General features: G+C 43.4%; 1 protein-coding gene across 11 annotated transcripts in view; it reads right to left on the reverse strand.

Annotated features, from left to right (window-relative positions):
- NCKAP5 (NCK associated protein 5) overlaps nt 1-22577 on the reverse strand; it is a 917518-nt gene that overhangs the window by 825969 nt on the left and 68972 nt on the right. For 5 of the 11 annotated variants that reach the window (XM_070581220.1, XM_070581215.1, XM_070581221.1 and 2 more), the window contains exon 1: nt 258-1310. The exons of 4 other annotated variants lie outside the window; for them this stretch is intronic. The gene's annotated coding sequence lies outside the window, so the exon portion shown is untranslated. Of the gene's footprint in view, nt 1-257; nt 1376-22577 lie in introns of those variants that run through there. 2 more of the 11 variants (XM_070581212.1, XM_070581219.1) reach the window with 1 other exon arrangement.

A 22577-nucleotide genomic window follows, 5' to 3' on the forward strand; every position in this document is an offset into this window, starting at 1 on the left:
GAGGCAAATAAGGATTAGGAATTCAGTATCTTGTTATCCTCTCAGTCCTGGTGCCTGTTCTCAGAGACAGGAGTCCTGTGCACCTAACCCGTCAACTTTAGCACACTATAATTACTTGGAACAAATGCAGACTTGTGGCAGCCGAGAGAGCCTGTAGAAATACGTAAACATCATCATCTCACATTAAAAGGAAAGCAAGCTGTACAAATAAGAAAAACTGTTAACAAGAGTTAAAAAAAAAATGCCAACAGTCTTACTTGCAGTTAGCTCTTCAGTCAACACATATCACAGTCCTGGAGACAGACACAGGAACTGCAACAACTCTCTCCAGCTAAAAATTTCCTCCCGAGTTTATCCTCTGTTTATTTTTGAAGCATTAAAAGGCCGCGCTCACAGAACACACTCAATTTTCCTGAACATCCAAAGCAGCAGCGAAGTCCTGCAGCGAACTCGGAGCAAGTTTGCGGAGACTCGCTCCCTCGGCTGCGGCTCCGTGGTTGCTCCGAGCTTGTAAATACAAGCTCCGTGGACAAAGTCCCAAATGACATCACTGGCAGCTGCTTATTGTTGAGTCTTTATTAACTGACTGTCAAAAAGAAAGGAGGGGGTGGGGAGCAAGAGTATCTTTTCTGCAGCAAAAATCGGCATCTTGGAGTGGATTCCAGTTATACACGCGGAAATAATCCCATTGATTCAAATTTTCAAGAGCTTGCTTTCTCTCGAGTCAGAGCCTTTCTCCTGAAAAAGGCAGCGAATCCCCTCCCCTAATTTGTGCTGAATAAATTGAAGATGTGGAGGAAAAATCTCAAATGCCAGGAGGGCCCTACCACGTTGTTTACCCACCTGTTTCCAGTCTGTTCAGAGTTGGACGATTCATAAATATATGAATATTAGTTATGCCTTATATTGCCTAACAAGTGTTCCTGTGATATATATACCTGCTAACACTTTTTCTAGATGGATTGTCCCAGGTTGCAACTCTTTTACAGTAGCCTCTAAAGCTTCTCAACTCGAGGTCAAAGGAAGGGCTCCCTGAAATCATCAGCAGAATTGTTCGTGTGTGCAAACAGGTGGGTTTTTCCTGAGACGAATGCTGGAAGCTGTCTTCAGATTCTCAAAACTTTAATGACCTACCTACACCACCCCCATCATGCCAAAAAATAAAAAACAAATAAATAACTCCTGCCAAGTATTTCCAACAATCTCAAGGACTACTGTAAACCCCACCCTCTTCCCACTAGCAAGATAAAAGTGGGCACTTTTGCCCCTATTTTCCCCTATTTTGTGGAAGCTCTCTTTCTCTGTCAGCTGGGTCTTATTTGCAGTTTTTGTAGTTATCTCCCACCCACGGCTAGCCCCACCTACAGAAATCCACAAATCCCAGCCCAGTCCCTGCCACGGAGCTCAACACGGAGCTCAACTCAGACCGCTGTTTTCCTTCCTTCCTCTGAACTGCTTATAATGATGCTGACTATTTATATTTATTTGTTGCTTTTTATATACCGACTTGTATTTTTAGCTTGTTTTTTAGCCATCTGTGTTCTGTCTCCCCAACTCAGTTTGAAAGGTCTTTGAGGGCAACCATTGTGTTGTGTTATTTGTTTATACCCAAATCGCTTGCCATAGTGAAACTTAAACAGGAATGGGAGGAGGAGGGCATTGCGGGTGGGGGCAGGAATAATGTTGGCAGATTCCACGGGATGGGGTGTATATTTAGATTAAGCACTCTCCCTGCCCTTGAAAAACAATGACCTCACATCTTACTACTTACCCACAGTGGATGCTCACTGCACATCCAAAAATTATTTTCTCAAAGAGCAGTGATGGATTGTGGATTTGGTAGGGTATCAAGATCCCAAAATATACCACATTCATGAAAAAATCACTTAAAGACAGTGTGTATCCTGTATGCCACTAATGGATTTAAATTAACACAATATTTACGGAAAGCAAACTAGAAGTACCCAAAGATTTTATAAGTACACACCTTTACACCCAGCAATTCCACTTTTCCAGAGCTCACAAATATGCTTGCGAAAGAGCCCAAGGATGGTTCAAGAAGCATTATTTATAAACCAATAAAGTAGAGACAACTTGACAATATGAGAAAAGGTAAATTATAAAAATTACTGCATATGTGTAGAACTTAAGAGTTTAAAAAATTGAGGTAACTGCATCTACTGATATGGAAGGAAGTAGGCAGTGGCTTGTTGAATGAATAAAGCAGATTGCAGTATAGAAGGTAGCATGCAATGGGACGAATTATACAAATCATTAACAGTGGTTGTCCTTGGGGAGTGAGGTAGGGGAACTTTCACTTTTGTATGTTTCTGTGTGGTTTGACTTTTTTTTTCCATGAGCATGTTCCACTTTTGTTACTAAAAATAATAAAAAAGTACATGGTTGTACAATTTTCAAACTAAATCACAAAAAGAAACCTACACAAGAAGACACCTTCTGCAAGTGTCTGACATACAGTAGGTGCTCAACAAAGACCTATGGATTGGCTGCCTCTTTGTAGAGTTTCTGGTAGGATGCAGCAGTACGTGGGGATAGCATGGGGTAAAGAAGAGGGAGAATGAGGCACTGGGTGTTTATTCCTGATGGAATGACCAATCCCCTTTCCATTACATTTGAGGACCTATTTGAAAACCTCTTAGACTCTCTCCACCTTAAGAAATGATTAAAGTTAAGTGCTCAGAACATAAAGTGCTGACCTTTTGCTTGTGCAATTGCCGTTTGACAAATGGAGTTTTAAGGTAAGACAAGTATGAACCACTTTGGTTCAGTTCGCTGGTTGCCAGCAAGCACTGGGGGAAAGTCAGACAACTTGTAAGGGCACAGGTTTGCCAGGCCCCTTGTCATGGCTGGTCATTAGGGAACTCTCCGGGGAGGTTAGGAAAGTCTAATCCACAAGAGTGTTCAGAGCTTTCTTAAGGAGGGACTCGGGGCTGTGAAAGTCAGTGGCCTGGAATGATGGCACAAAACACAGGTCTGTCTCCCCTACAAATGGCCCACAGGGCCTCTATAGTGGAAAGCCATAGGCATAAGCCATACATTAGATACTGTATTTTTCTTTAGAGGAAAAAGAAAATCCAAGAAAACAAACCATTGAAAATTTCCACCAAGGTAAGACAGGTTTTTCAAAGCACCATCCCCATTCCTCTAGAGAATACTGGCGTCTTGCCTTACTTCCTAGCGAGAAGATATCTTGAGTATAATAATTTCAAAGAAAGGAAAGCACAGCCCATAGCTCCTGCATGTTTTTGCTTTGCTCAGATCCACATATCATAGGAACCTGAAGCCAGCTTCTGTTTAAAAGCACATTTGGAGCCCGTTGAGTGTGATAGGGTCACACTTTCCCAAGGGGAGAGTTAAATACAAGTATTTAACTTGACTTACAACTTAGTATAAAAATAAGTAAGGGAATGGGGAGGCAGGGGGAGTTTTTCCCACCTCTACCAGGTGATGGCTAAAGCTGCTGCCAGAATCACCCCCCTGCTGACACGCCTGGCCCACCTTCCCACTGAGGGCCCAGCTCCAGTGCCTTCTACTCCTCCACTCAGGCAAGTTCCGCTCTCCCACGAAGTCTGCTCTCACCAGGGAGGACTGCCAAGCAGTGTTATAATAGGCATATGTCTATCTATTTATCTGTTCATTTTTTAAAATGTCTTGTGCTGTATTCTTCATGTTTAAGCATTTTCTATCTTAAACTGGAAAATCCCTAAAGTCAAAGATGGTAATCAGATCTGCACAGTGTGAAACGCCTTGGAGGTGCTTGCTGGTGATGACTGTGTGTTACTAGGGACCCACCAAGACTCTCATACCAGGTCCAGCGTCTTCCTCCAGTGTCTGGTTTCCCTCTCTCTCCCCCTCTTACCCTGATAAACAACTGTAACTACTGTCATTTATTAAGCACTTTTATGGGTCATTTGCTTTAAATGCATCATTTAATTTACCTTTAAAATAACCCAGTGAGTTAGATACTATGATTATCACTCCCCTTTTACACCTGAGGAAACTGAGGCCCAGAGAGATATGTTACTTAAGTAATTTGACTATGATCACACAAATAATAAGGAGCAGATCCACCATTTCAACTCTGCCTGACCTTCCAGCGTCCTGTGGAGGGCTAGCTCCGTTGAAAATAATTGGTATACCAACATGAATAAGGAAAATTTGAATTATAAGCATGTAGCCATCATTAAAGTACTCAGTTCTGATTCCTATATACAGATATATGGCTAGACATTCAACAGACCTTCAGACTTCAATCTCAAACTAGCATGACTTCTGCTCCTTTCCATAACCCAACCCCTCCGCTTAGCTTGTAGAAGAGATATAGTGTAGGCCTCAAGGAGAGGGGTAGAGACCATAGGAATCAGATTCTCAGGGCTTAGTCTCAGTGCTGCCATGGAGGAAATGCTCCATACCCTGGGACATGGGCAAGATCCACCTGCGGGAAGGAAAACATCGTGGAGGGCAGGCATTTAAATGTTTACTGCTGATTTCCCTTTATGCTGAGAGCCTTCAGGAACTCCTACTCCTTTGCTCCAATATCTATCTTTTCTCATGGAGCTAATGGTTCTACCAGGGCTTAAGAGATGGCCTGTGGCCAGCCAGTCTACCCTGTAAGAGTTAATATGATCAGAAACAGGAAACGGAAGAGATTTTAGAAGGAGTCACATAGCAGATTTTAGATTTTAGAAGGAGTCAGCATTCCCCACAAAAAACTAGCATGGCTTTGAGAGTGTGAGTCTTAGGGGCCCTGAGAATCTGCATGTTTAGAAAGTGGCCACATCATTCTCATGCAGATGGTCCCCAGACCATAGTTTAAGAAGTACTGGTTATAACAAGGGGAGTAAATATATGACTCTCTTGTCTATAATCAGACATTGATAAAGATCTTGTAGCTTTGTCCAGGTTCCTTAGGAAAAAAGCAATCAATGAGCAAATTCCTGGTAACTACTGCCTACAATAGATCACATCTGACACAAAGTTGGTGCACAAAGTGCGAAAACCAGTGCCACATTGATGGTCCTAAACACATCGTCAGATAAAGACATGTATAGGCTTGAATCGCTGCAGATGTTATAGTAGTCCCCCTACATAAATCAAACAGAAACCAGAGCAAACCATGAAGTGTGAAGAAGTCCAACAAAGTTCAGATTACTCCCATAACGACTGCTTTGATGTATTTCACAATATATCAAATTTCAAACTTACAAGTGCTTTTCCCTTATTGGGGGAGGGAGGGCTGCTTGCTGGAACTCTCAGCACACATGTAGTCTATCTATTGGGTTGTTCACACTTGCGGGATGCCAGGGACCTCTGGAGAGGGACCTGATATGGCACATGTTTGTTGAAAGGGATGATGAAAGGGAAGGTTGTAAAATTTTACCAACTTTGAAAATTTGCCTGGGACCTGTCCTGGAAATGGGGTGCTAGCCTCTCATCCATTTTCTTTCTCAACCAGCCCAGGCTCCAGGCCCAGCCCAGGGAGGTGCAGCGAGGGTTAATGTCTCTAAGGCACTGGAAGGCTCTGATGAAAGGCCCTATGTAAGTATAAAGTATCACTGTGGAGTTGCAGGATTTTATTTCAGCCTCCTCATTGTGTTGTTGACAGTGCATACTGTGAGTTTGACATTTTTAACTACTTTGCTTGCCCCACATAAAAGGGGCTGGGCAAGAGGAGGTGGGAAAAGGGAACGGGGGGGAGCCATATTCTTCCCCCAACTTCTATTTTACACAAATCTAGAGCACAGCATTAAAGTCTGGTTGGCATGCCGGGTCGGACAATGCTGCTTCAGAGATTTATGTAAATTCATTAAACTACAAGATGCAAGTTGCCTTCCTTTTAACCTGAGAACAGAGTCCTCCTGAAATCAGAGCCTGACGGAGGCCTCAAGGGACATGGTTGTCTGTAAACTGAGAAAGCAACTCATTTTGTGGCCCATGGTGATTGTCTAAATAAAAAGACCCTGAGTTCGATTTGCACCAGATACCGAGAGGCCATTAAAATCAGTGATCGGGCTAAGGGAAGGAAGGGGATGGGGCCAGCTACTGACTTTTCCCTGGTGTGTGAGAACTGGATTGCTGTGTGATTAGAGCCTTCAATAAAGCCTGCCCAGGATGGCATCAACAGTCAGCCCCCCATGGTTCCTAAAACACTGGGGCTCTGCTGCCTAATAGCCCCTGTCCCCGCGGCCTCATGCTAGTGGCTGACAACAGCCCTGGGATGGGATGAGGAAAGGCTGATAACAGGCTAGGACATCCCAGGGCGGTGGCACCCCAGGGAGGAGGAGGCCAATCCGGAGGGGACGGACTCCCAGGCTCTGGAACCTCTGCCTGCATTTGCCCAAGAGGCCAGCAGAGCCCTGGGCTGACTTGGGAGCACTCAGGTGGCCCCACTGTTCCTCTTTTCATGCTGACAACGCTTCTTAAGTTAAAAACAAAAGTGGAGATGCTGGTAGGCAAGGCAGGTCAGGGGTCTGTCAGAGGGGTGGGCTGGAGGTGGGGTATGCCTTTTCTTCTTTCCTCTTTTTTCTCCTTTGGAATCACACGCGCACGCGCGCATGCACACGCACACACACACACACACCCCCACACACACACAATATGATTTCTTTTCTCTGATTGCCTGATAATTTAAGCTCCAGAAACACCTTATGTTTGTGGCAAATATTCGTTCTTCAAGGTTCTTTAGAAAACACGTCCTTACAGATAAGATAGAGTGAGGCAGCCCTCCCCAGCATCTGTCCCCAGCCACACAGCCCTGGGAAGTCAACAGAAGTGGCAGAAATGGAGAGGCGGGGGCGGAGGGGCAGAGCAGGGAGAGCTGCCAGCTCAGATGCAAAGAGCACCTGAGGGAACCCAGGGCAGAAGCTCCCCGGGATGCAGCAGGCTGGGCCTTGCCCCAGTGGGCTTTTCCAGGTCCAGGACTGGCCTCTCACCCTTGCCAACAGAGGGGAAAGCCTTCACCCTCCAAGTATGGATGATGCATATATAGCCTTTCTTCTAGGAAAAGGTGTGCCTATTCTTTCCTTGTATTCACAGACAAAGCTCACTGTGGTGTGGAGAAATTGTCCTTTGCCCAGGAACCACAGTCTCAGAATCTTCCCTGAGGAGTCAGAAAGCCTGGGGGACCCAACTCTGGGCTATTAGACCTTTGGAGATAATAAAGTCCCTCAGCTCTACTGTCACTGCTATTTTAAATTTTATATCCTAAATAAATCCTAAAAATCTGCTGGTGGGGAAATTAAAGTATAGCCTTCCTATTCAGAAAGGAAAATAACCGTTGAATTTATTAGTTATTTATTATTTTGACTGATTGTAATAACGTGAGTCTTATTGGTCAAGTTCATAAGATGCTATTGTTAGGTTAGAAATGGCTTAATGGAGGCCGGCCCGGTGGCGCAGCGGTTACCTTCGCACGTTCTCCCTCTCGGCGGCCCGGGGTTTGCCGGTGCAGATCCCGGGTGTGGACATGGCACCGGTTGGCAAGCCATGCTGTGGTAGGCATCCCACGTATAAAGTAGAGGAACATGGGCATGGATGTTAGCTCAGGGCCAATCTTCCTCAGCAAAAAGAGGGGGATTGGCAGTAGTTAGCTCAGGGCTAATCTTCCTCAAAAAAACAAAAAGAAATGGCTTAATGATGTGGCTAATACCTTCTGAATAAGTATTAAAATGATGAATTCCTTGTTTTATAAGAAAAAGGGTGTGGTTAGTATAATAAAGAGGGTTTGGAATGTTATTTTAGCAATAGTATACTTTCAAAATGAAATCTTAGGTAGAATTTGGCTACGTAAACCAATTCAGAGGGTGGTATCCTTGGGTGAGGTCCTACAGCCCATCCTGCCAGCTCTCCCCCACTCCCACCTGCCCAAAGGAGCAGAGAAAGGACATACATATTTAGGCAGGACCAGATGAATTGGACTAAATGACATTCTTTCCTTGTCTGCTCCATCCCTTATCGATCCTGCCCTCTGAGCTCTTTTGACCCAAACCTTGTGCACCACGCAATTTAGCCCTTAATTATACACAGCAAAGACTTGTGTGTTCACATCTGCTTTTGGTAGGCAACTCTTACCTCCCAGCCAGGTTGGTATCATCTTGACGCAGAGACCATATTCTATAATTCAGTAGTTCCCTCCGTACCAGCGTGGTGCTAGGCAGGTGCAAGCTGTTTGAATAAACAGGGTTTTATTCCAATTGTGGAAGGAGACTTAAAGTCACAGGAGGCCTAAAAGGTAAGGGTAAGCAGGTAGATTTTATCCAACTTGGGCCGCCAGTCACAGACTTGAATGGGTGGTGGCGGCGTGGGGACGCATCAGGGCCTCGGATAAGGAAACTTGGCTGCCTTTCTTCTTTTTCTCCTTCTTTCTTTTCCTTCTTCAGCTAACCCTCTTCCAAGCCATATGTCAGACACAGATTATCATACCTGCCTGCTCCTCCAAGATGCAATCAGCATCACTTAGTAATGGTGAAAAACATTTTGGGAGTCCAGAGAAAATAATATATTATAGTATCGTGTATCATGTATAATAACAAGTCTCATGTGAACTTGAGGGCTATGCCAATGCATTAATGTTTTAAATAATTATTTATCTTTTAGTTTATTATTGAATTTTCTCCTTCAGAGTCACTCACCAAACATTATAGGGAACAGTTTACTGTTCATACAACAAATCCTCATTGAGCACCTCTTGTATGCCAGGCTCCACCCATATTTTGGAATCTGAGCAGCTACAAATACTCATAGAACCTTCTCTGAGGGTCTACTGATTAGGAGATGTAATGGAAACATCCGTTGAAAAAGATATTTTCAACCCTGTTTTGATAAAAATAAGTCAAAATATAGAGGCTATTAGTCTAAGGGTGAGAGATAGTGGCCGAGATTGTGTGTTAGAAAAGTTAAGGCAACCTGACAATCAAGTGCAGCTAATGGAGCCCAAGGCACCAACCTCTTTGGTACAAAGAACTTAGTTATTAGTGGGAAGCCCAGTTCATCAATGGAAATTTAATTGTTGACTGAGTGTAAACTATGGTTTACATGAGGTCAGAAAGTCCAAAGGTTACAGTTAGCGAACATCTCAGCTTGTCAGAGCCTTTCCTGTAACCTATTCCATATTTTGGAAACAAAGTAAGAAGATTTAGCTCTCATTTCAATGTAGAGACAAGATCAGTTCCCACCAAACCCTTTGGGCCTTGGACTTGGATTAAGCAACCCTTAGAAATGTACTTCCTGAAGCAAGTAACCTCCCCACCCTCCGTGCCAAACTTCCACATCAGCACTAAATTATGCCCAATCCCAGAAGAGGAGACTCATTCATTCTAGGAGGGAGGAGTGTTGGATATACCGGAGGTCAAGTTTGGGTGGAAGTGGGCTTCTCACTAACTTTGAAACACATATCACCCTCCTGGTGAGAGAGAAAGAAAGAAAGAAGTAGCAGATGCTCTAGAATCAATGAGTTGAGGTCACTTGTAGAGAGAAGACTCCCAGGGTTGTTCTGTAATGCACAGAGGTACAGGATCACCCAAATCTGGCTGAAGACTTTGGCTCAGGACCTGGCTTGACCTCTATGGCCCTGTAAGTATCTAGGTGCATTATGGCATTTAGCTCTGGTTTGTGTCTTAGATTTATTGCCTATTTTGCCATTCTTTCCCAATCCTTAGCAGTTTGTTCCAAATAATTTTCTTTTCTGATTCATTGCCCTCATGTTCAGTTTCCTTGTGATCTATATTTATTAGCTGCCGAGCACATGTGAAGCACTGCAGGAACCATCAATAATGTCTCTGTTCCCTGTCACTCTTAACTAGATGGAAAAACATCTGCCCATGTTTTCCCGACACTCTACCTGTCCATTATTCCACGGCTTCAGTTGTGATTCCATGAAGTAGCCTGGAAAAGATTTTCTATCAATCCACTTAGGACCCAGGTTTAACACTAAAGGTCAAGCATCCTGCAAAACCCCTCCATCTGGGCTAACCAAGAGGGTTGATCACCCTAAACCCACCACAGTTTCTTTTCGCAACTTCCCAAAGCCTCATCTAAGTGGAAACAGTGTGTTTCTACACAAATCCCCTAACACCCTCCAAATTGCTTCCAGCGGCCCCTCCCGTGTAGATTCTGCGTGGCTTCTTCTATTTCCTGTTGAGCCTCACTTCCTACAGTAACTAAACCTCTGCTCCATTCTTTTGTTTCCATCTTCCTTGCCACCTTTCCTTCCTTCAGCGTTATCCCTTGGAGCAACCTCGTTTACTTCCCGGACCCATCCCTGTAAAAGGCACTTGGCCAAACTGTGAAGTCTTTACAAAGAGATGTTGTGGTGCGCCCTCCTGGGAAGGCTTAACCTGTGGAGGACACGGACTTGACGCATCCAGATCTCTCTTCAAGTAGCAGAGAGCCTCCAGCTGCCAGCTCCTTCAGGATTAGCCTTGCCCAAGGGCCAATCCTTCCCGAAGTGGCCCATATCCAATTACTGATCCATGTAGGAATGTAAAAGCCAGGAAATTCTGAACTGATCTCTCCAACAGGCCACATGCATTCCGCAGCAGCCTGGAGGGTTGGCTGAGGCTCTGTGAGCCTGCATCGCGGTTCTCCTTCTCCCTATATCCAGTCCACCTTCTTCCACTCCCTTCTGCAGGTGTCCTTCTCCAAACAACATCCCACAATATCCGAACCCAATCACTATACACACTCTGTCTCAGTGTCTGCTTCTAGAGAACCCAACCTGGGTCATAATCTCAAACCTTAAGAACTTTAAGTACAGAAGGGGAAAGTATGGTTTCTCCAGAGTCCTCAGTAAAATCTGTTTTCTTAGACAACTAGGACACTAAATCAGGGTGAGAAATTACAGTCTGGAGAGCCATACAATATGCTCCAGTACAGAGGCAACCTGACAGATGATCTGAAAGAAACACACACTTAAAGCAGAGCAGCAGCTTCAATAATTAAATAAGATACATAAGGTCAAATAAAAACAGCAGTAACTTCATGATCACAAACATTTATACAGCACTTAGTATGTACAAATGAACTGAGGCACAAGGTTGAGTAATTGGCTCAAAGTTGTACAGCTAGTGAATGGACAGAGCGAGGATTTTAACTAAGCAGATGGCTCCAAAGTCTCCACGAAACTGTCACTATACATGACGTGAATGTGGCACGTGCACCCTGTGTGTTTGTACTGAGGCTAAAGAAGAGGCTGAACAGTAAGGGAGAAATCTGGTAATGGGGAACCTGGAGACTCACAGGACTCCAAGGGACAGGTCAGATGGGACACGAGAACAGCACATCACAGCGAAGACTAACTCTACGGCAGCTTCTGGCCTACCCTCCATCCTTCCTTTATAGGGCTGAGGCCAGCTCGGGGTTGACCAGGTTAGGTGTGAATGTGAAAGCAGAAAAGTCGGTGTGCCTGGCTAGAGTAAAGGATTTGAATACAGGAATGCAGACAGGACTTGACAGAAATAGGTAATAAAACTGCCTCAGTGGAGGGGAAACAAATGATAAGATGAATGCCCTCATCCCACCCATGGCAATAAACATTGCCTTCCATCATCAATAAGCCACATCAATATTTTGATGACATGACATTCCTTTTTCCCTAGATAAGGAAATCCTCTGTGTTAAGCTGAGACACACCCAGGCTTAATTTAAAACTTCCATGTCAACGTCCCTGTGTGTATCACACACGTACCTTTCTCTCCCCATTACAGTTTCATTGTGAAAACATAATTCCTTCAATTCCCAGCAAATAGGATGGACAAAGAACACCATAAGCATTTTCGGCTTCCATACACGTCAACACAAAAAATAGAGATGAAATTGTTTTCTTTTCCTTTTATCCAACTTTGATGCTACAAAGAAGCTAGACAAACCAGTGAGCCCACTGCCAACACATCGATCAAAAGGCACAGGGCAAGCCATAGACTCCTTCCCTGCTACTCAGGAGGCCAAAGTCTCCTAGCTCCCCTAGTGAATTGTTTGCTCACCCACGAGTTACTGTAAGCTGGAATGACCCAGGTCACTGCTGCTTCTTGGAGATGAATTTTTAAACCACATTCTACCTCCTGCCTCTCTGCAGGAGAAAATAGAAAAAGATGAAGATAGATAATTTTTTTAAATCCTACATTGTAAATTATTCATATTCCTAGTCTTTGGTCAAACAGGATCTAAATTCCTGTACCTCTGTTTCTCTGAGCTGTGTGTATTATTCAGATGGATGTGGAAATTGAACCCCAGGCTAAAGGCAGAGGAGGGAAAACATCTATTTTCTCTTTCACCATGGAAACCCTATGCACCATGGGGTGCTAAGGAGAAATGAACAGCTTTAATATCTTGGGGGGACGGCTGGCTTTACCTTAGCCAGCATAATGGAGTGGGTGCAGCATAAATCATGGTGTCTAATGCAGGCTGTCTCTTGAAGGCTCAGGGAAGCCTCTTACTCACACAGAACAAATCAGCATGGTTTATTCCCAAGACAGATTAAGCATTTCCCCACAAGCTTTAATCACCTCTAGGTACCTTACAACGCTCAGTGTGCAGGCCCTCAGAGATAAGGGAACAATGTAGATGGACTGTCGTCTTGCATGTGATGCTTCCATCCTAAATACGCAATAATACCATCAAAAATATTAGTCTATTTTTTAAGACCATGTCTCTGGCATATGTGCAAATACATGAATATATGACCCACTCAGAATGTGTAATCAGTATAAAGTCTCTTCTCTCTCTCTCTCACACACACACACACAGAGTTTTGAATATAAATAGTTCCAAACTCAATAGCTATTTACAATCAGTTATTAGAAAGCTCAACTGACATCTTTTCTTCCCTTTTCTTCCAAGCTTCTTCCTCTTTCTCTTCCTCTTGCCCATCCTTGTAATATGACTTAAGTCAAGAGAACTTAATAATATCAACACTTGCTTTTTTTTCACAACTCTGTTTCACATGGGATGACCTCATCACAAATTAATCCTCCATTGCTGCTAAAATAAATCTGTATTGAATGAGGACATTTGTTTCCCTCTCTTCAATATGAGTTTAAAAAATGTAAAAAGTAAACTCGGGAAGGAAATGTCTCAGATGCATCTGGGCTCCCAGTGAATAGCATCAAAATGCTGCAGGCGTGTAAGAAGTGGCCGGAGAGAGATACCTAACTGGACGTCTGCACCTCTTCCCTTTCCCCGTCCACTTCCTGTTGTGCGGGATTCTTCCCACGGAGAGTGAACCCTTTAAACTGGAACACGCTGCCTCACTTAGGCCCCTCTGTTCTGCTTGCTGGGATCTCATTGGCTGTCCTGAAGCCCAGGTGTCAGTTGGGGAATGCATTCTCCCAGGGCAGGCATCTGGCCCTGGGTCCTTGGCAAACCAACTGTGACAGGTACCTCCAACAGCTGCAGTGGCAGGCTGAGCTTCCAGGTGATTAAATAATCCTGCTTTCTGGTCTGCTCATGTGTCTGGATTACAGCCATCTCCCGGGAGCCAGGGTGAACCAAACACGGCTGTCTGCGCACTGACCACAGCTCGGTGTCTGTGGTTCCCTCTGAAATTATGAAATGTCCCCTTATCTTTCCCAGGCCACTCAAACCCAGAGTTATCACAGACACGCCCTTGGGAAGAAGAGATTCTCCACTGGCTTGAAATGGAGCTGAAATTTCACTTTTCATTGTAAATAATTTTTAAATTTGATAGCTGTGCTTTGAAAAGCAGGGGCTGATTCTAACACTGGCTAGAAAAATTTTCCTTTCTTGTGACATTGGGCATGTGCATGCAATACATATCTGACTGCATGTGTACAGCAGCTGAAGATATGGATGAAGTAGAAGTGTTCTCAATGTATTTACATTTTCCAAAGATACAACACCATGTCCTGAGAAATAATTACGAGACTGCTTTTTGGTGATGCTAAATGCTGCTGATATGCAAATACCAGTGACCTCCCATTGAATAAAAATACAAATCCACATCAGGTGATGGTTTAATTTAATGATAACTAAAGGGGATCCTATAGACCAGTCGTTTTTAAAGTGTGGTCCTTGGGCCACAGCATCAATGTCATCTGGGAGCCTGTTAGAAATGCAAATTCTCAGCCCCAACTCCACATACTGAATCAGAAACTCTGTGGGTGGGACCCAACAATGGTTCAACAAGCCCCCCAGGTGATTCTAATACAAGAAAAGTTTGAGGACTGCCATTCTGGGGACAGCTGGGGCTTGATATGATCTAATGGAGGGAGCATGAGGGTTGCTCTGGAGAATCCTTCCATCATGATCCACTCCCAGCTCAGCTCGATCTAATTCATGCTGCTACTGCTCTCTCCGAAAAGGTGCTACTGCCAGCTGTCTAATTGTCTGCTCCCACACAATCACCACCCCCCATACAGACAGTAGTAATTAGCTGGTGATTTGCTGTAGCATCTACAGCTCTGCAGACACCCAGAGGTGGCAACTCACTGTTCAATTCTACTCAAAGTCCCCCCGACAGACAGGCATAAATGTCCCCATTTTACAGATGGTGGAAATCTAGGTTGCCAATGGTCTTTCAATTAAGACAACATAAAAATGGCTGTGGGTTCACCCTTTGCTACAGTGACTGGCATATTGCCAGTCTCTTGGTCTAGTTGATGTGGTCTGAAATCTGAAATCCTAAGACACCTCTCCAAGCCTCACTCAGCCTCAACCAGGTAAGAGGTTGGGATAGGGATATACTGTTATTGGTTCAAAATGTCTTCAGATGGCTAATAAAAAAGTTTTACAGACAAAATCATCTTGCAGAATAGAACTTAGGATGATACCCACTGTTGATGGGGTCATGGTGAAAGGAGGCTTCCTCACGCAATGATAACAGGAGTTGTAAACTGTTACAAGCTTTCTGGGAAGCAATTTGGCATATCATTTGACTTAGCAATTATACTTCTTGGAATTGATCAGAAGGAAATTGTCCAGGGATGGTAAAAATGATTAATATATAAGAAATTTCTCTACAATAGTATTTGTGAAAAATGAAAAAAAAATGCCAGCCCTGTGGTATAGTGGTTGAGTTTGTGCACTTATAATGAACTATAATGCAGCAATTTATAAGCAGATTTTTGAGAACAAGTTGTTCAATAGTCACAAAACAAAGTTAAGCAAAAACAGCAGGATACAAAATGTTATAAACAGTAAATCCCATTTAAAAAATTGTAAGTTAACACAATACACTTGCAATACATATGCTCATGTGAACACACAGAGATATGCATTGAAACTGACTAAATAGAAACCACTGATACATTAGGAATGATTATAGTGTTTTATTACACCAAACTTGGGGGAAAATATCCTTATTTTACAAATGAGGGAACGGAGGTCCATAGACACCAGCCAGATTGTCCAAAGTCGATTAATAAATAGAAATCAAGGTCTTGCTTGTCTGAATCAAAGCCAATGCTTTGCATACTCTATTTTCCACTGGTTCTGATACCTTAACTAGTTTGACACATCATGCTTGAGGTGGGAATGCAAGCCAGGTCTTCTTGCTTCTTGTCTACTGTTCTATTGCAAGGAATATACAAAATATATTTTGCCATAGATCATAGACCACCTCCATCTAGATTTCTTCCAAGTATTTCAAGAAGCTTATAATAAAAATTGCAATTGTCGAATGCATAATATATATTAGGCATGTACCAACCATTTTATAGATGTCATTTCATTTAAGGGTTTTTATCACAACCACTCTGTGTATTATAAGTACTATTCACCTTATTTTCATATGAGAAAATGGAGACTCAGAGAGTTTAAGCATCGACCCTGAACACACAGGTAGAAAGTATCAAATCCAGAATTCAAACCATCTGTTGGACTACAAACTTTGTGTTCTTAATTTCCCCATTCTGAAACATTTCTATAGCAAAAGATTTCTCCAGCTCCTTCCATCTCTTACTCTGGCATCAAATTTATGTGTTTTGGCATAAATAATATCTTGGCGTGGTGCCGATCATTAAAAAAGAAAAAGTAAGAACAAGCATGTTTGGCCCTCAGAAGAGCCTGGGATTAAGTATGAGCAGATATTAGAGAGAATGGGCAAATCTGGCATTTTCTCCTCAACATCTTTAGCACAGAGGTGATTAAGAGCTGAGGTTTTCAATAGTAAAAGTTCATACAGCTACAATTATCTCAAACCCTTAGTAGGGCCTCATTAAGTACTTAAGTATTAATGACCAATTGAAGCCAAACATTTTTTAGGTATCTAAATGCCTGTGCCTCAGGACTGTCCAGCAAGCTGCCAACACAAGTGCCACATGAGTGGCAGGCCAATAATACTCATACTGGAATGCTCAATCACTTCCTTTCCTTCTGTTTCCAATTCCTGGCCTGTTCCTGAAGCCCTGTGTACTTGACCTGGGGGCTTATCTCCTTGCCCTCATCCACCCTTAAGACCTGACGCTTTACGTAGGTGATTTACCATAGCCTTGGCTCCCTCCCTCAATAGTCACCCTCACTTATTATTGAATCACATATTATTGTGTCAACTTCAGGAAAGGGGGTACCAGATTATTCTTCTGGGGCAGGTGCTCCCAATGGATTCTCCTCCAACAAATGAGAACCAGACACTTTCACTTAAATGGGATGCTCTATAAGAAGAATGCTAGCTAGCCCATACCCAATTTGCCTTCTCGTAATCCTCAGCATGGTGGTGTGAGCAGATAGTGGCTACATTGAGTTGAGATCTGGGGTCAAGTCAGTTGACACTTAATCCCATTTTAAGACAGCAATATCTCACACACACACGCGCACACACAAATAGCCTTCAACCACTAGGCAGACAGCATAAGTGAAGAACAGAGTCAACAGGAAGGGTGGGGACTGTGATGAACTAGGAAGTACCTTGCCAGCAAAAGGCATTAAGATCTATGGTTTTTGACATACTTAGTGGGCCAAATGAAAGAGTTCTGTAGCCAGTTCACAATCTCTGAATCACACAATCAATCTTTTAGCCTTGTCTAATTGTACTTCTATCAAAACTTGAATTCAGGGAAAGTAGGGTAAAGAGACAGATACTAGGGGTGTGCCCTGGCCCTAATCTAGCAGGCTACCATCAATACCCTTGAAGTTCTCCCCTCTTCCCTTCAGGAAGCAATAGGCTGGCAGCAATTTCATTACAACGTCAGTCATCATATTTTTCAAGAACAAATAGCAGGTAAGAACAAGAACTCAGGAACCAGGTTGCCTGGGTTTGAATCCCACTTCACCATTTACTAGCCAGGTAACCTTGGGTAACTTACTTAATTGTACTCAGATCTGTAAAATATAGAGACTAGTGGTACCGCTATCTCATAGACTTGCTGCAAATTACTTGGAACAATGCCTGGCACATAATAAAGACTCAGCGTCAGATAATTCTCACCGTGAGACCAACTGAAATGCTTCGTGTCTGCTTCTGAGAAGATAACCAGGGCACAACATACTCAGTCATCTCTCAGTTTGGCAGGGAACATTGAAATGGAAAAATCTAGAAGTAATTACATCTTCCTGGGAAAGGCATTGATGTAAATGACAGAAGAGTTGTTAAATTTTGTACACACAGAGCCGGCCCCATGGTATAGTGGTCAAGTTCGCACGTCCTGCTTCAGCAGCCCGGGTTTCTGGGTTCAGATCAGCCATGCTAGACAGCATCTCACATACAAAATAGAGGAAGACGGGCACAGATGTTAGCTCAGGGCTAGTCTTCCTCAAGCAAAAAAGAGGAAGATTGGCAATGGATGTTAGCTCATGGTGAATCTTCCTCAGCCAAATAATTAAAATAAAAAATTTCAGATACAGTCTCCACCTGAAGAAAAGGATGGGAAAAGTCCCCAGAGTGGCAGAGGAGAGCTAAAAAGGGTTTGAAACTGGGTTCGTCCCAGTCTGAAACGTGGACAAGGTAGAATGTAGAGTTGGTGCTAACCGACTTCCCTGCACTGTGAGGTTGAAGTTTTCCAGGCATCTCCCCCTCCCACAACCTCCCTCAATGTCATCTAAATTTTAAAACCCCTTGCCATCTGCACCCAAACCATGTCTTTCTCTCCTCAAAGCACCCATGCTAGAAAATTGTCTTTTCTTCCCCAACTCTAACAAATAGGGCACATTTCTACAAAGAAAGCAGTCTGATTTAACTAAATCACAGAGTTGCATACATGACTGATCACTTCACTTGCATTTTAATCTTCATCCCCCATCAAGACTTTCCAGTCCCTCTAATATGGTGTTTTTCAAACCACAGTTCACAACCCATTGGTGGTTAAATCAGTTTAATGAGTCCAGACCAGCATTTTGTTAATGAAAAGAAAATGTTAAAATAAAACGAAAAAGAATGGGAAATAGAGTGCATACCGTGTAGTAAATATATCTATATCAATATTTATATATATTGTCAACCGTGTCATAATGTACAATGTATTTCTTATTGAATGTCCATGATCAAAAAAGTTTAAGAAATACTGCTCTAAAGGAAAGCCCCATAGCCTGATGTGCTCGGGTTCTGACCTGATGGAACTCACAATTCATTTCTCTTTTCTCCCTCCTTCCCTGCCTCTCTTCCTTCTTTCCTTCCTTCCTCCAGTCATCAAAAATTTATTGAGAGCCTACTGAGAGCCAGGCACTGTTCTAGGTATTAGAGGTATAAAGGGAATAAAATCCATGAAGTCCCTACTGTCATGGAGCTTACATTCTAGAAGGAGAAGTTAGGCAATAAATACACAACAAATATATGCATAACACGTAAAGTCCTGATATGTGCTATGGAGATTAAGTAGGAGTGACAGGGATGAAGGTGGCATGGTTGGTCAGAAAATGTCTCTCTCATATGGGGGCATTGAAGTAGACTTGTAAGAAGTACAGACACACACCGTGAGAATATTTAGTGACAAATGTTCCCGGCAAAGGGATCACTGGGGCCAAGGCGCTGAGATGAGAATCTGCTTGGTATTGGGGAAGAATGTCAAGAAGCTCGTGTGACTGGCGGGGAGGGAACAAGGTGAAGAGTGGGTGGAAAACGAGTTGGGGGTGGTGGAGGGAGAGATCATGTAGCCACTGTGGACAAGGCAAGGACCCTGGCTTGGATTTGAAGCAAGATGTGGACCCACTAGTGGTTTTGGAGCAGAAGGCTAACATTGTGCTTACATTTCCAAAGGAACTCCAGGACTTCTGGGGAAAGAAGGACTCCAGACAAGTCAGGGAGGACACCAGCTGGGACATTTTTTGTAATCCAGGAGTGACACGATAGGTGGCTCTGGCCAGAAAGGTAGGAGTGGAGGCATTAGGATGTGCTCAGATTTGGGATTTACTTTAAATGTAGATCTGACACACTGATGAGGTAAATATGAATATAAAAGAAATCAAAGTGGCAAGAATAAATCCAAGAGTTTTACCTAAGAAACCAGAAAGAAGGAGTTGCTTTTCCTGAGAGAGCGAAGCAGCAAGAGAAGCAGGTTTCAAGGGGAAATCAGAAGTCGTTCTGAATATGTCAAGGTTGGATGCCTATTAAGCATCTAATTGGAGATGTCCAGAAGGCCACTGAATATATGTGCCTGGGATTCAGGAGAGAGATCCAGGATGGAGACACAGATTTGGAAGTTGTCAGTATATAACTCGTATTTAAAGCCACAAGGCTGAATGAGATCACCAAGGAGGCGCACATAAATAAAGAAGAAAAGATATTCAGACAGTGAGGTAATGTTCAAGCACATTATAATCTTCCTCATGCCCACCAGATGGCCAAAGCCCCTTTATATGTATGTAGGGAACTGTACAGAAATATCTGGACCACTGCATCAGGAAGGTTGCCATTCCTTCATTCAATAAATAGTTATTGACTGCCTACTGGTGCAAGGCATTGACAGCCTCAAAGAGCAAAGAAGATGCAAAAAACATGAAGCCTCAAAGGAAAAGAAGAGACTCACTAACGTACGGGAAACCCAAACTGATGTTATTTCCGCAGGTAAAAGAAATTTCATCGAGTCTCTCCCTGCTGCCTAAAAGGAACTCGTCCAAGAGGCTATGGACCATGAAGACCACCCGTTGGCTGGGGCTGAAGTCCATCCCCACAGGAGTCACAGTGTAGATCCTTTCCTGCCTCCCTCCCTTGTTGACTGTCCCCTCAACCCTGGCCTGCCTCACCTCCCCAAACTCCAGCATGTTCTCCCAAAGAGTGGTAGCTTGGCTAGACATGGTTAACTGCGCAGTTTTCCTGCTTCTCTATCCCGAGCATCCTCCTTTCAACGTGTTCAGTGAAAAGTGGTGTGGTTAGCTGCAGGTGTGGAGGACCAAAAGGTGACCCTAACATGCAAGGTAAACCACAAAGCCCAACGTAAGGATAGTAACAATCCCAAAGGAGGAGTAACTGGTGAATTCTCATTGCAGTGAATTGTCATGTGTCTTTAAATACCCTTGCCTAAGGCATGCCTGTTGTTCACAGCTGCCCATCGTTGTAGATATCCTGAGGAAAATCACTCCTTTTGCCAAGCCCCGTGACTCACCGAAGTGGAAGACTCTTCTGTTTTAATAAGCAGTTTTCTTGATGCCCTCTCATATTTCTGAGAGTTTGTTCACAACGTATATGCTATGGTGAGTATGTGAGAGTGAGTGTGTATATATATTGTGAGTGTGAGTGAGTAGCATGTATTGTGTGTGTGTGAGTGGTATACGTGTATGAGTAGGTGAAAGTGTATGTGAGTGTGCATGGGAGTGTGTGAGAGTCATGTATGGTGTGTGTGAGAGTGGTTTACATGTGAGTATGTGTGAGTGTGCTTATGAGCATGTGAGTGGTGTGGGGAGTTTATGTGTGTTGTAAATGTGTGAGTGTATATGTGTGTGTGCATGAGTGTGTGTGTGTGTGGGTATGTGTGAGTGTGAGTGAGTGAGTGTGGGGGGTCGTGTGTGTTGTGAGTGGTGTGTGAGTGTGTGTATGTGAGAGAATGTAATGTATGAGAGTGAGTGGGTGTGAGTGTGTGTATGTGAGAGAATGTAAGTGAGTCTGTGTGTGTTTCTCTTTCCCTCTCTGAATCTGTGTCACTCCTGTGCTGGGGCCCATATTGCAGAGAAACTATAATAAAGCCAAGCCCCACTTGGCGGGAACTTCCTACCCCCCTGGGAGGATAAAGTAGGGCTGCATGTCAGGTGGGGCAATGAATCATTATTTAGATCCTAGTGATCAACACTAAACTAAGAGCCCAAATAAACAGTGTGAACTAAGTTGGGTCCTCATAAAGCGTTTGCATTGCTGGGTTTCCCTTCCGGATGAAGCGATGTGTTTGCCAACTGGGGTTTCACGAAGTCACGTGTCTAAGAAAACAGCTGCCCCATTCTGCTGCCAGGGGAGCCACTGCTGTCTCCTACTCCTTCCAGATAATTTAGGCATCTCCCACTGCATTGGGAACACAGACCCACGTGTTTCCAGGAAGGAGGGGGAGAGCAGTACGAGGTCCAGGCAGTTGTCAGAGGCAAGAGGGACAGGATCCTCTGAAAATCCTGGCCCTCTGTGACAGCTTGGAGGAAATTTTAGTTACAACTGTCACTGTTGGCACCTGGCTCCATCACACTCAAGTGGAGGGCTCCTGGGCTACACCAATCAAAAAAGGAGAGGCCAAAAAACCCCACTTTAGAATTTTCAGAGAACTTGTATATGTACCAACCTTTTGATGCTCTTATCAACCCTGAAAAATGAATGGAAGCTCAGAAAATTCAGTGTCACAGAAGGAGTCTCAGAAGTGAAACTCAAGCTTAGGTCTTTAATTTTTTTTCCTAATTTTTATCATAAAAGTAACACACCCTTATGGGAATTTTTTTCAAACTGTACAGAAGAGTATAACACAAAAAGTCAAAACAAAATTGTTCATTTCTAGGATGACTCTGTCCTCACTGCTCACTATGTCTTGTATGTCCTTCCAAAAGGGTCAATCATTTGCACACAAATATATGTTTATCCTTTTTGAAAATAAAACAGGATTATTTTATACACACACTTATATGGCTATAAAACATTTCCATTTGGCTATAAAACATATAGACTGATACGAAAATGTACAATTTTCGTATCAGTCTATACGATCTACCTAGAATTCCCTTGAACCAATGCACCCCCATTTATTTAACCCTTTCCTTGCTGATGAATGTCTAGATGGTTTCAACCCTAAGATCTTGTTTTCTACACACCGGGCTCTCTTGCCAACAAACTATATTGCCCTAGTCAGAGAATGAGATTTCCAGGCCACCCTTTGGCAAAATGAAAAGTATTTGTGTGTGTAGGTATTTCTTTCTTTATTCAGCACCTGGTGACAGACGAGGCGGAAGGCCTTCGCACTCATCTCTCTCCTTTCTGAATTCCTTCCTCGTTGTCACAAACTTGGACCCTTCTCCATTCCCCTATCAAACCCTTGAACTGCTAGCAAGGAACTGGAAGACAATTTCTCAACTTCACCTGTACCTAAGACTTGTCTGCATTCTCATGCTGCTGGGAACTATTCACTAGGATATCAAGGACAATTTGATATCACAAAGACTTAACTGCTCACTGAATTTTTTGGTCTCAGTCATTGATCTGTGTCATG

Source organism: Equus przewalskii, chromosome 17 (genome assembly GCF_037783145.1).
Source record: "Equus przewalskii isolate Varuska chromosome 17, EquPr2, whole genome shotgun sequence".
NCBI classification, from domain to species: domain Eukaryota; kingdom Metazoa; phylum Chordata; class Mammalia; order Perissodactyla; family Equidae; genus Equus; species Equus przewalskii.